The following is a 13,486-nucleotide window of genomic DNA, read 5'->3' as shown; positions in this document are numbered from 1 at the left end:
AACAACTTCCTGGGTAATTTATGAAGGTACTTTTAGCTCCATTTTAAATATGGAGATGCTGAGAAAAGTAAAGTAATGCTTATTTAGCCCTCCATATATACAGTCCCCAAATCTCACTTTCTCTGATGCATTTTTTCAATCCATTTACTGAATCCAAATACAAAGATTTATTCTGGGAGAGATAGAAAGGAAGGAAATGAATAAGCACTTATATGGCACCTGCTAATATGTTTGTCCTTCATTTTCAAAGAGGACCATGACATCAGGGAAATGACATGACTTGCAGCTGACTTTGATTTGAGTAAGAGAGGGCTATGTAAGGTCACCAGCCTCACTTTCTCCTCCTGAGCCATCTGGGTCCAGCAACCAGATATTCATCAGGATGACTGGAGATGGCCCAGGATGCAAGGGGAGACCCTTGCTCTTTTAGGCTAAGGCCTTTTCAGGTACTCACTTAAAGTGAAGTAATGCCCATTCAAGGAATAGACCTTGCCTCTTGTAAATCCTTCTGGAGTTGACCCTTTTTATAGGACGTTCATTTATAACATGTTCAATTTCTTTTTCTAAAATAGATTTATTTAGGGATTCCAATTCCTCTTCTGTAAATCTAGGCACTTAATAGTTTTGTAAGTATTCTTCCATTTCACTTAAATTGTTAAATTTATTGGCATATAATTGGGCAAATTATATTGCCCATATAATTGGGCAACTCCTAATAATTACTCTGATTTTATCCTCATTAGTGGTATATTTGCTCTTTTCACTTTTCATACTAACAACTTTGTTCTCTCCTCTCTTTTTAAAAATCATATTAACCAATGGTTATTTTTATTTTATTGTCTTTTCATAATTTTGAGTTCCAAATTCTTTTCTTCCCTCTCCTCCCTCCATTGAGAAGATAAGCAATTTGACATAGGTTATACATGGATAATCACTCAAAACACAATTGAAGGGTTATGTCAAGTATGAAATCAAATGAGATAATATTTATAAAAGTGCCTAGGAAAATTTATATCTCTGAATACTTGTATCAGTAAAACAGAGAAAAAGCAAACCAATGAATTGGGTATGCAATTTAAAAAACTAGAAGAAGAATAAATTTAAAATCTCTAGCTAAACACTAAACTGGAAATCCTAAAAATTAAAGGTGACATTAATAAAATTAATAAAATTGATTGTTAAAATCTGTTGAATTAATAAATAATGCTATGAAAAGACAATAAAAAGATAAACCATTGGTTAATATGATTTTTAAAAGTATTCAGAGATATAAATTTTCTTAGGCACTTTTACAAATATTATTTCATTTGATTTGATACTTGATGTAACCCTTCAATTGTGTTTTGCATGATTATCCATGTATAACCTATGTCAAATTGCTTGTCTTCTCAATGGAGGGAGGAGAGGGAAGGAGAGAATTTGGAACTCAAAATCTGAAAGAAAAAAGGATTTTAAAATTGTTTTTACATGTAATTGGAGAAAATTAAATATTAAATAAGATTTTTAAAAACCCTTCAAGGTAGGTACTATTATTACTCCATTTCACAGTTGAGGAAACTGAGATAGATGTAAGTGACTAGGTCACACAGCTAGTAAGTGTGTGAGTCCAGATAGAAAGATAAATAGATGGACAAATTAAGATTCCATCATTTTCCTTGTAGAGCTTGCAGTCTAGAACAGACATCCACAAATCTGTGATACAAAATAGAAAACTAGTGTGTGAATGAAATAGGAACCCAAGGCTTTCACAATATATAGATAGGACAGATCACTTTTGACTGAGGAGATAAAGGTAGATTAACAAGATCTTGTTCTACCATGAATCCCAAATCTATTTCTGAAGACAGAAAGAAGAAATGGGTGGGAGATCAGACTGCCAAGAATTTCCAATTATTATGTGTATTTTGTATATCCCTATATTCGCATATTCCTTTCTGATAGAATCAAAGTTCCTTGATAACAGAGAGTGTCATTTTTGTCTTTGTTTTCCCAGTGTCTGGCATTAGCACTCACCTCACAGGGTTGTTGTGAGAATCAGATGAGAAAATATTCATAAAGCACTTAGCTTAGTGCCTGACACATAGTATGCACTTAAAAATGCTTATTCCCTCTCTTCCCCCTCTCAATAGTAGGGGCTTAATAAATGCTTCATAACTGATTATATGCTTAGCAGCATGCTGCGTATTATAGGGGCAATAGGAGAATCATAAGATTTGCAGTTTCCCACAAGAGATTTATAGTCTATCGGGCAAAACAAGACTAAAACAAATGACATAATAACAGGCAAAACCATGTAGAAAAGTACTAAATTATATAGGACAGACAATTAGAGAATAAGATGGTATTTAACAAAGTGCTAATTAAGTGGTAGAAGAAAGAGTACAGTAGAATAACATATAAGGGAGAGAGTAATGAGGATGGGTCAATTTCATGGAGAAAGGTAAGTTGGACTTTGATAATGGAGAAGCTGACGTGCTTTTTTGAAGCATGGCATGGCAATTGAGATTTACGGAGACATTTCAAAACTTATTCTGAAGAAGGGGCTTGTGGGAAAACTAAAATTTCAAAAATCTCTTCAATAAATTAACCCTGTGAAGCACTTTAAGTACTTGGATTTATGGTGAAACCATTTTTTTTTTTTTATGTTTGATGTACACTATCATATGAAAGAGTGTGACCTTTGTAAATTTCATGTCAGGGAATCAATAAGCATTTAATTAAGTGCTTTCTTTGAGCCAGGTATTGTGCTAAACTCTGCCAAAGATAGATCCTGTCCTCAAGGAACTCACAATCAAATGTAAAATCATAAGCAAATGATATGTACAATATACGGGATGAATGTTATATATAGAGAGAAGACTCTAGAACTGAGAGAGGTTGGGAAAGGCTTTCTGTAGGTGACATTTTAGTTGGGACCTGAAGGAGGCCAGGGAAACCAGGAGGTGCCTATGAGGAGGTAGAATATTCCAACTATGGAGGATAGTCAGTGAAAATGCCAAGAGTTCAAAGACAGAGTGTCTTTTTTTTGTGGAAGAGCAAAGAGACCAATGTAACTGGATCAGAGAGTAAATGGAGAGATGTAAGGTGTCTTCTTAAATGCAACACCCATGACCCTTCAAAAGACCCTGGCTTTTGACACCAGGTTTTGCATTAACTTCACCTTTAGAATGCCTTGCCCTTTCTGAAAATCTCAGGGGAAGATTTTTACCCTTTAACATTTGGTTGCTCCTCTAGACAAATGTATACTAAGCGGGGGCTTCCTCTCATCAAGAAAATTCAGTTAAACGTAATTTAATTAAGATAAAATGCCTACCATTTATTTTTCTCAGTTTCCTTTGTTGGATCTTCATCCAGAGAATGCCTGCCAAATGTGGGTGTCCCATAGGGTTCTATCTTGGGCCTTTTTCTCCCTCTACACCATTTCACTTGTTCTCTTCAGCTCCTAGAGATCTGTATGCTAAGGATTCTCAAATCTATTTATCCAGCTGTATCCTCTTGGCTGACCAACTACCTCTCAGACATCTCCAAGTGGATGTCCCATAGATATCTTGAACTCATCATGTCCAAAACTGAACTCATAATCTTTTTCCCTAAATCCTTCCCTCTTCCAAGATTCTCTTTTACTGTTAAGGGGTACCACTATCCTCCAGTATCCTTCCCAGCCTCACAGCCTAGGTGTCATCCTTGACTCCTCCCTCTCTCACTTCCCATATCCATTTTGCTGCCATTTTGCTTTTGCTTTTACTTTCATAACATCTCTCCAATACACCTCCATCTTTCCTCTGATACCATCACTTCTGTGGTGTAGGCTCTCATCTCCTCACATCTAGATTGTTACCAGTAGCCTTCTGGTTAGTCTGCCTACCACAGATCTCTCCTTACTCCAGTTTATCCTCCAGAATCTTCCAAAGTGATTTTCTTAAAACACTGGTCTAACTATGACACCTCTCCTCCTCAATAAACTTCTGTGGCTCCCTATTACTTTGAAGATCAGATATAAAATCCTTTGACATTCAAAGCCTTTCACAACTTAGCTCCTCTCCCCCACCTTTCCAGTCTTCTTATACTTTAAACCACCCCCTCTCCCCCCACACATATATTCTTTCGTCCAGTGACACCAGTCTTGCTGTTCTTGAACAAGACACTCCATCTCCTGATTCTGGAAATTTTTGCTGACTATCCTTGCTTGAAATGGTTTCCCTCCTCATCTCTGCTGTCTAGTTTTCCTAATTTCCTTCAAGTCCCAGCTAAAATTGTGCCTTTTACAGGAAGCCTTTCCCAATCCTACTTAATTTTAATACTTTTCTTCTGTTGGTTATGTAATATGATGGAGCTTTTACAAAGTGAATGTTTACTTCTAAAGGTATAATCACAAATATACAAATTTATTTCCTTCAACACGTGGTAGGTGTACTCCTCCTTCTCTCTTCCATCTTCCTCTTCCCAAATTAGTCTGGGGTGGGTAAGGAGATTAGGTTCATAGTTTAGCTTTGCTCCCAAAGAGCACAGGCTCAGTTCCAAGTCCAAAACTCCTCTTGAGCTTAAGTTCCAGGCACCCTCACTTCTCAGGGCTTCCATGCTGGCCTGGCTGGCCCACTACCCTGCCTGTAAACCTGGCTCCAAGGTCATCATGGCTCAAACTCCTGGGTTTACAGAACCTGAATCAGGACAAGTAAGAGAGCAGGAACAAAACCACCAGACCCATCTGAAGTATCAGGGGAACACAAGTCCCTTTCTTCTCACCGGGTTTAAAATCATGGCATCCATGGTGAGTACAGCAGCTAGGAGTGGCGGAAAATAGCCAAGCCAAAAAGATGGTGGAGAAAAGAGAGCGACTGGCTCAATCTCACCAGTTTTAAAGCTGCAGACAGCCATTCAAAGAAGGTTATTCCACCAACATGATAGGGGATAAAACAGACTTCATGTTCGAGTTAGAATAACTGGGCAAACTCAAAAGCTGCTCAAGGCTGGCTCCATGTTAGGACAGAACATACTTAGAGACCAACCTAGGGTTACAGTTATTCTTTATTTATCCTATATTTGGCTTGTTCATACATAGGGGTTTGCATGTTGTCTCCCTCATTAGATTGTGAGGGCCTCAAGGGTGGGGTTGTCTTTTTCCTTTCTTTGTATTTCTAGTGCCTGGCACGTAGCAGGCACTTAATGAACGCTTACTGACTGACTGATGTATATGGCACTGTGCTTAATGCTGGTGATACAAAAATTAAAAATGACAAAGTTCATGCCTTCAAAGTATCTTCAGCAAAAATAATCAAAGGGACAATGTATTGGCTAAAAAGAAGAGAATTTTAAAAATATTTTTTAAAAAAGCCATAAAGACTGATGGAGAAAAACCACACATTAACTTATAACTTTAAATGGGAATGGACTAAACAATAAAAAAGAATGTCAGAATGGCTAAGAAGACAAAACCCCACAATATGTTGCTTATAAGAAACATATATATATGTATATATATATATATATATATATATATATATATATATACATATATATATATATATATATATATATATATATAACCAAAGTGAGAGGCTGCAAAAAAAATTTGCTGGGCATTAGGTGAATCCGAAAAAAGTATGAGCTGCAATCACACTACTAAAGAAAGCTAAGAAAAATTCAGGACATCAATAAACACATATAAGCAACAAACTAATATCAACATAAAATATGTAAAATTGTAGAACATCTAAGCTCATAAATGAAAAATTAATTGAATTACAAAAAAGACATGAATAGCAACACAAAAATCACAGGTTTAAATGTTCCTCCTGGAGAGGTGGATAAAAACAAAAAGATAGACAAAATTTACAGAACTGAGAAAACTCTTGGAGAATTTAAAACTAAAAGGTTTATGGTGATTTTTGAATGAGACCTCATAAAGCATATGAAAATAAACCATGCATTAGACAGAGAAATTGCAAATAAATATTAAAAAATAGAAACACCATATACATTTATTACAGTCAGTTGGTCATTAAGTATTTATTAAACACCTAGTAGGTGCCATGCACTGTGCCAAGCACTGGAATAGAAAGAAAGGTAAAAGAGAGCCTGTGTTCTTGAAGAGATTACAATCTACCGGGGGAGACAACCTTCTAACAACTAACTATGTACCAACAAGCTATATACAAGATAAATTGGACATAATTAACAGAGGGAAGGAATTAGAATTAAGAGAGATTGGAAAAAAACTTACTGTAAAAGGTAACATTTTAGCTAGAGAAATAAGGAGGTGGAGATGAGGAGGGAGAGCATGTCAAGTTTGGAGAACAGCCAATGAAAATGCCCAGAGCATTTGCTTATAGACCATAATGCAATAAAAATAGTAATTCAAGCATCCCAAGCAACAGACATAGACCTAAAGGGAGACCAAATAATGAAATCCTAAATAATGAGCAGGTCAACAAACAAATTGTAGAAAGAATAACTATGGAAAATGATAATGATAATGATAATACTGGGATGAAGCTAAAGAATGAAGCAGTAAAATATACCCTTGAAAACATATAATCAAAGTAGTTGTTTTCTTTAGTGAATTTTTGTGCGTCTTTTCCCATTTTTTTTGTGCCTTCTTTCCCATTTGACCAATTCTACTTTTTAAGGAGTTGTTTTTTTAAATGAATTTTTGTGTATCTTTTTCCATTTTTTGTGCTCCCTATTTATCAAGTTGTTGACACTTTTTCATGATTCTCTTGCATCACTCTCATTTCTTCCTCAATTTTTCTTCTACCTCTCTTATTTGAGTTTTAAAATCCTTCTTGAGCTCTTCCAGGAGTTCTTTTTTGGACCTAAGACCAATTCATATCTTTTCTTTGAAAAGTTATAAATGAGAAAACTAAAAAGTAAACAAATTCAAAATACATGCAAAAAAGGAAATCTTGAATATTAGAGAAATAGATAAGTTGAAATTTCTAAAAAAGGCTATCAAAATAATAAAACCAAAGAGAGGCAGCATGGCAAAATGGATAAAGAGTTGGCCATGAAGACCTGAATTCAAGTCCCTTTCTGGACACATTGTGACCCTGGACAAGTCTTAGTGCTCTGGGCATAGATCACATACCACTGTCTCACTTTTTTTCTACAAGGTATAATTTGACTCTTTATGTAAATATCACTATTTTACCTTGCTTATTCCATATATTCTATACATTTACATATAAATATTTGAAGACCTGGTTTTTGTCATTGGCTACTTTCTTGTTTTACTTTTTCTGTGAATTATTGGGTATCTATACTGCTATTCTTCTTGTGTTTTAGCTTTTATTTATGGTATTTTTAAATAATATTTTATTCTCAGTTATATATAAAAACAATTTTAACATTCTTTTCAAAAATTTTGAGTTTCAAATTCTTTCCTTTCCTCCTTCCCCTCCCTGTTCCCTGAGGTGGCAAGCAACTTGATGTAGGTTGTACATGTGCAACCATACAAAACACCTCCATATTAGTCATTTGTAAACGAAAACACAGAACAAGAAAAAAACCATAAAAAAAGTGAAAAATAGTATGCTTGGATCTGCATTCAGACTCCATCAGTTCTTTCTCTGGAGGTAGATAGCATTATTTTTTTTATCATAAGTCCTTTGGAATTGTCTTGGATCATTGCATTATTGAGGATAGCTAAGTTGTTCCCAGTTGATCATTATACAATATTGCTGTTACTGTGTACAATGTTCTCTTGGTTCTGCTCATTTCACTTTGCATCAGTTCTTATAAGTCTTTCCAGGTTTTTCTAAAATCCTACTTGTCATTTCTTATGGCATAATAGCATCCCATTACCATCATATACCATAACTTGTTCAGCCATTCTCCTTTTTTTGGACATACATCCCTTCAATTTCCAGTTCTTTGCCACCACAAAAAGAGCTGCTATAAATATTTTGTACAGATAAGTTCTGTCCCCTTCTCTCCTCTTTTAAAAATTGCTTTGTGATACAGACTTAATACCAATATCACTAGATCAAAAGGTATGTACAGTTTTGTAGCCTTTTGGGGCTTGCTTTTCAGAGTGGTTGGATCAGTCCATTAGTGCCCCAGTTTTCCTATACCTCCCCTCCAACATTTATCGTTTTCTTTTTCTGTCATATTAGCCCAGTTGATAGGTATGGAGTGGCTTTCAGGTAGTCCAATAATTCTTAAATTGCCTCTCCTTAATCTATTTTCCAGGTCATTTGTTTTTCCAATGAGATATTTCAGATTTTCTTCTATTTTTTTCATTCTTTTGATTTTGTTTTATTGTTTCTTGATGTCTCCTGAAGTCATTAGTGGGCCCAATTTGAATTTTTAAAGAATTATTTTCTTCAGTGCAGTTTTTGTGCCTCCTTTCCCATCTGACCAATTCTACTTTTTAAGGAATTGTTTTCTTCAGTTAATTTTTGTGCATCTTTTTCCATGTTTTGTGTTTCCTTTATTAAGCTGTTGACTCTTTTTTCATGATTCTCTTGCATTACTCTCATTTCTTTCCTCAATTTTTCTTCTACCTCTCTTATTTGAGTTTTTAAATACTTTTTGAGATCTTACAGGAGTTCTTTTTTGGGTCTGAGACAAATTCACATCTTTTCTTTGAAGCTTTGCATGTTTTCACAGTGTTGTCCTCTTCTGAATTTATTTTGATCTTCCTTGTCACCATAGTAACTTCTATGGTTAGGTTGTTTTCTTCTTCTTCTTCTTCTCATTTTTACTTGACTTTTGATTTTATGTTAAAGTTGGGTTTTGTTCCTGTGGTGGCATAGGAACTGTCCCAAGCTTCTTGCACTTGGGGCTCATGGCCTTGCTGCTGACTTGCTTTGGTATCATCTGCATTGGATTGTACTCCCTTTTTACCCTAGGAAGACAGACCTTTCCTGCTGACCTTTTACTTTGTCTTGGGCTAGAAAATTGTTTTACCCCATTTTTTTGTTAGTTCTGCCCCTCTAGAATTCATTTTGAGGAATTATTTTATTGTTGTTTGGAGGTGAATTGGGAGAGTTCGGGTAAGTTCCTGCCTTGCTCCGCCATCTTGGCTCCACCTGTCTCTTTATGGTATTTAGCTTGATTAGATACTCATGGGAAGTTTTCTCCCTCCCCTTTCCTTTTTGATTTAAAGGCCTTTTGATTATATTTGTAAGACTCAATCAAATACATTTTTGTCAGATCTCATGAATTGCAATTCATCCCTGGAATCCTTTGCTTTAAGCTGTAATGCAACAAGCCAAATTCAATTATCAGAAGTCCTTAGCCAAATGTTTGCTTCTCAGATATGACCTTTTTTTCTAAAGCACTTGCCTTCAATTGACATCAGTCTTGAAAATATTATCTGTGCCCCTAAGGTCTTCAATTTCTTGCCAAGGACCTCAAACTCTATATAGCCATGATTTCTAGCTTTCTTCTGGCGGTACAGTTTACCCCAATATGAGTCACCACAAGTGAATAATAGGCACACTTGACAAATCTGGAGAGATTTCTCCATATTTCACATATGTGCTTTTGGGAGACAACTTACTTTCCCTATTGTTGCCCTATTGTCTGGTGGAATCCTCCCAGCATTCCTCTTCTCCATCTTCTAGGGAGCTTTGTTCTAAACTTGGAATTTGTAGGGCCTAACTTTGACTGAGAAATTAGCCCTCCTATGTCAAGTAATTTTGGGAAAGAGGAAGAAGAGAAGCTACCCTGAACAGGAGAAGGGAAGCCAGTGCAAAGCTGGAGACAGGAACATGTAGGAACTGGAGAGATTGCAGTGGCAGAAGGCAGCAGCTGGGACTCTGGGACCAATGCCTATTGGGCAGGCTGTTCTTTTATTGTTGTAAGTGCTCTTGGGGCTGCACTGAAGATTTTAGAACCTGGAGATTTTAGTTTTTTTCTTCCATTACCTGCTCTAGTCTGGCATAGCACCATATCACTGCTAGACAATAAATAGCTGCCTTGGTACCTCTCAGTAGAGAGTTGTAAAACTCTTCTACTTGATTATTTTTCCTCTGACTCTTAATTTATGATATTTCTCTAATTATCACCTGTGAATTCACATCATTATTTCTTGGAGCACAAGAATCCTCTTCAGAGGGTCCAGCTCCATCATCTTAATTTCCTAGTAAATTTATTTTTCTTCACCTTTTATCCAAGAAACATTTCTTTATTCTCTTCATTGATTTTCTTCCATTTTCATCTGTTCTAAAATTTTATTCTTCAATTCATGGTCTAGATATTCTTCGTTATTTCTTCTTTAATCTTTAAGTATTTCTTATAAAATTAAGGCTTCTCAAGTACTGAGTTTGAATCCCATCTTCTAATTAATTTGTACTTAACTGTCTTTATAGATTTTGCCCTCTAGTATTTTTTTCCTATTATGCTTCACTCTTAAAAATATCAATTGATGAAGGAAGTAATGTGACTAGAAACAGTACGGCCTGGTAGGAATTTCCCTCTGTCCTAAACTGTGCACTGGAACTCCCCATGATCATTCTCCTTCCTATAATCATGTAATGATGATGTAGAGTTGACACTGGGTCTATGCCTGCTATGCCTTCTAACCCCCTTGTGTGTGCCAGATCACCCTAGAATGTTGAATTTTTCTTCTCCTGGGGCAAGAGGTTGATCATGGCGATAAAATACTCTTTCAGAGAAAGTGATCTCAAGGCATCAACCTCTTCCCCATAAAACTCACTTTGAAGTCCCCCATCTCCTATCGTAAGAGTAAACTTCTTCCCCCCATGAGTGCTATTCAGTGAGGACTCAGTGTTTCTGCCCTTCATTCTGCCAGTTTCAATGTCTCCCTTCCTTTACCTCTCCAATTCTCCATCTCTCCTCTACTTGTTGAGAAACTATAAGGCATCATCATTACTTCAATGTTCACCTGTGCATTTGATAAGAGTATATTACACATCTCCTTCTATACCTCTTCTCCCGCCTCCCATCAATGCACCCTCCCACTTTGCTATTTCGTCCCACAAAATACCTTACTCCACTTGCAGGTGGGTTGTTGGCTATAATCCATGGTTTTTCAGTTCTGCTTTTCCACCTTCATTTCTCTTCTTTTTTCCCCCCAACTCCTTTATATCTTTATTCCCTTCTGTACTTAAAAAAAATCTCTTGGTGATTCCCTTCCCACCTCATCCCCGCTTTTAACCCTGTAGGTTAGTCTTTCCTTTTATTTCTCTTTTTAAAAATGATAATCCCTAAATATTGGTAACATTTCATTACTTCATTACTTATTCTTTCTTTGGTAATTGTACTTACTTTTCTTGCATTTTTATGGTTTGGGGTATTTATAAATCAAATACTCTGTTCCTGTCTTTTTTTCTTTCCTTCTCAGAATGTCTCAAATTCCTCTTGAATGGCCATCTTTTTTTTCCCCTAATGATTAAGCTCAAATTTGTAGATTTTGTCATTTTGGGTTTTTTTTGCTTTTGCTTTTCTGATGATTCCATTTTTTTCTGTGGTTTTGAGTCAGCCCAGAATAATCTTGTAGTATCTGAATTTTCTTTCCTGTACATTTGAAGACCTTTTTTTCTGGCTGCATTCAGAATTTGTTGTTTGTTATTAGAATTGTGATATTTAACTACTATGTATCTTGGAATTTGAAGTGCAAACTTTTTTTTTCCTGGAGGTGATCTATAGATTATTTGAACCATTGCCTGTTTTCTATAGTCAGAGATTCCAGGCAGTTTTCTTGCATTAGTTCCTGGATTATGGTGTTCAAGCTTTTTTGATTTGTTCTTCTTATATTGTCTCTGTCCAACCTTAGTTAAACAGTTCAACTTTAGTAAGTCCCTTATGACTTCTCTTTGCTGTTTACCTTTTCATGCTTCTCTTCATTCTTGTGTTTGAAAGGTCTTGTCTTTGAGGTCAATGGCAAATAGGTATTGTGAGTTGTTTTAATATTAAAACCATTTTCTTCTCTTCAGTCAGATTTTCTTCCACTTCAGTATATTTGTTTTCCAAATTGGTTATTCTCTCTTTTGTATCTTTTGAGAAACTCTCTACTATGGATTCAAAATTTTTCCTACTCTGCTCACTTACATTTTTATTACTACATTGAGACCTGTACCTTGTTTATAAATACATTTTTATTAATGTTTTTTATCTCACCATGGTTTCCCCTGACATGCATCCCTTAATCCTTCCCAGAGTGCCATCCCAAATAACAAATAGCATCTTATAAAAACAAAAAATGAAAAAGAGGAAAAAATAAGCCTAACTGATCAGTACATTGGAAGAGTCTAAAAATATGTGCAGAGTAAAGCACTTGTGGACCTCCCACCTTTGCAAAAGGGTTAGGTGAGAGGAAACAAAACTTCTGACATATTTATTCTTAATTTATTCTCTTATTGATTTTGTTTCTCTTGTGGGTCATTTTGGAATTTGTTACTGTCCAAGCTCTCTTGGGATTCAATAGGAGTCTGTATGTCATTGGACACTGATTCACTTTCCTTTGCCTCATAATATTTGTTAAGAGAGTTTTGTAATTTCTTTGATGATTAATGCTCATTCTTTTCTCATTTTAGGATTCTCTGTTGATTTGCCTGTTTGCATTCTGGGTTTTTGAGTTTTGTTCCTCTAGAAATCTTTGATGTTTCCACCTTTTTTCTTTTCTTTTTTAAATTTAATTTACTTAAGTTTTCAACATTCATTTCCACAAAATTTTGGGTTCCAAATTTTCTCCCCATTTCTCCCCTCCCCCTACCCCAAAACACTGAGCATTCTAATTACCCCTATCACCAATCTGCCCTCCCTTCTAGCATCCCTCCCTTCCCTTACCCCCATCTTCTCTTTTGTCCTGTAGGGCCAGATAACTTTCTATACCCCATTACCAGTATTTCTTATTTCCTAGTTGTAAGAACAACACTCAACAGTTGTTCCTAAAACTTTAAGTTCGAACTTCTCTTCATCCCTTCCTCCCCACCCATTCCCTTTGGGAAGGCAAGCATTTCAATATAGGCCATATCTATGTAGTTTTGCAAATGACTTCCATGATAGTCTTGTTGTATAAGACTAACTATATTTCCTTCCATCCTATCCTGGCCCCCATTTCTTCTGTTCTCTCTTTTGATCCTATCCCTCCCCAGGAGTGCTGACTTCTAATTTTTCCCTCCTCCCACGGCCCTCCCTTCCATCATCCCCTCTACCCTGCTTATCCCCTTCTCCCCCACTTTCCTGTATTGTAAGATAGGTTTTCATACTAAAATGAGTGTGCATTTTATTCCTTCCTTTAGTTGAATGTGATGAGAGTAAGCTTCATGTTTTTTCTGTCACCTCCCCTCTTTTTCCCTCCACTGAAAAGTCTTTTACTTGCCTCTTTTATGAGAGATAATTTGCCCCATTCCATTTCTCCCTTTCTCCTCCCAATATATTTCTCTCTCACTGCTTAATTTCATTTTTTAAAGATATGATCTCATCCTATTCAATTCACCCTGTGCTCTGTGTGAATGTGTGTGTGTGTGTGTGTAATCCCACCAACTACCCAGATACTGAAAAAAGTTTCAAGAGTTAC

This window comes from Notamacropus eugenii, chromosome 1 (genome assembly GCF_028372415.1).
Source record: "Notamacropus eugenii isolate mMacEug1 chromosome 1, mMacEug1.pri_v2, whole genome shotgun sequence".
Classification (NCBI taxonomy): Eukaryota; Metazoa; Chordata; class Mammalia; order Diprotodontia; family Macropodidae; genus Notamacropus; species Notamacropus eugenii.
The sequence above is the reverse complement of the archived record's forward strand: the minus strand, read 5'-3'. Positions refer to the sequence as shown.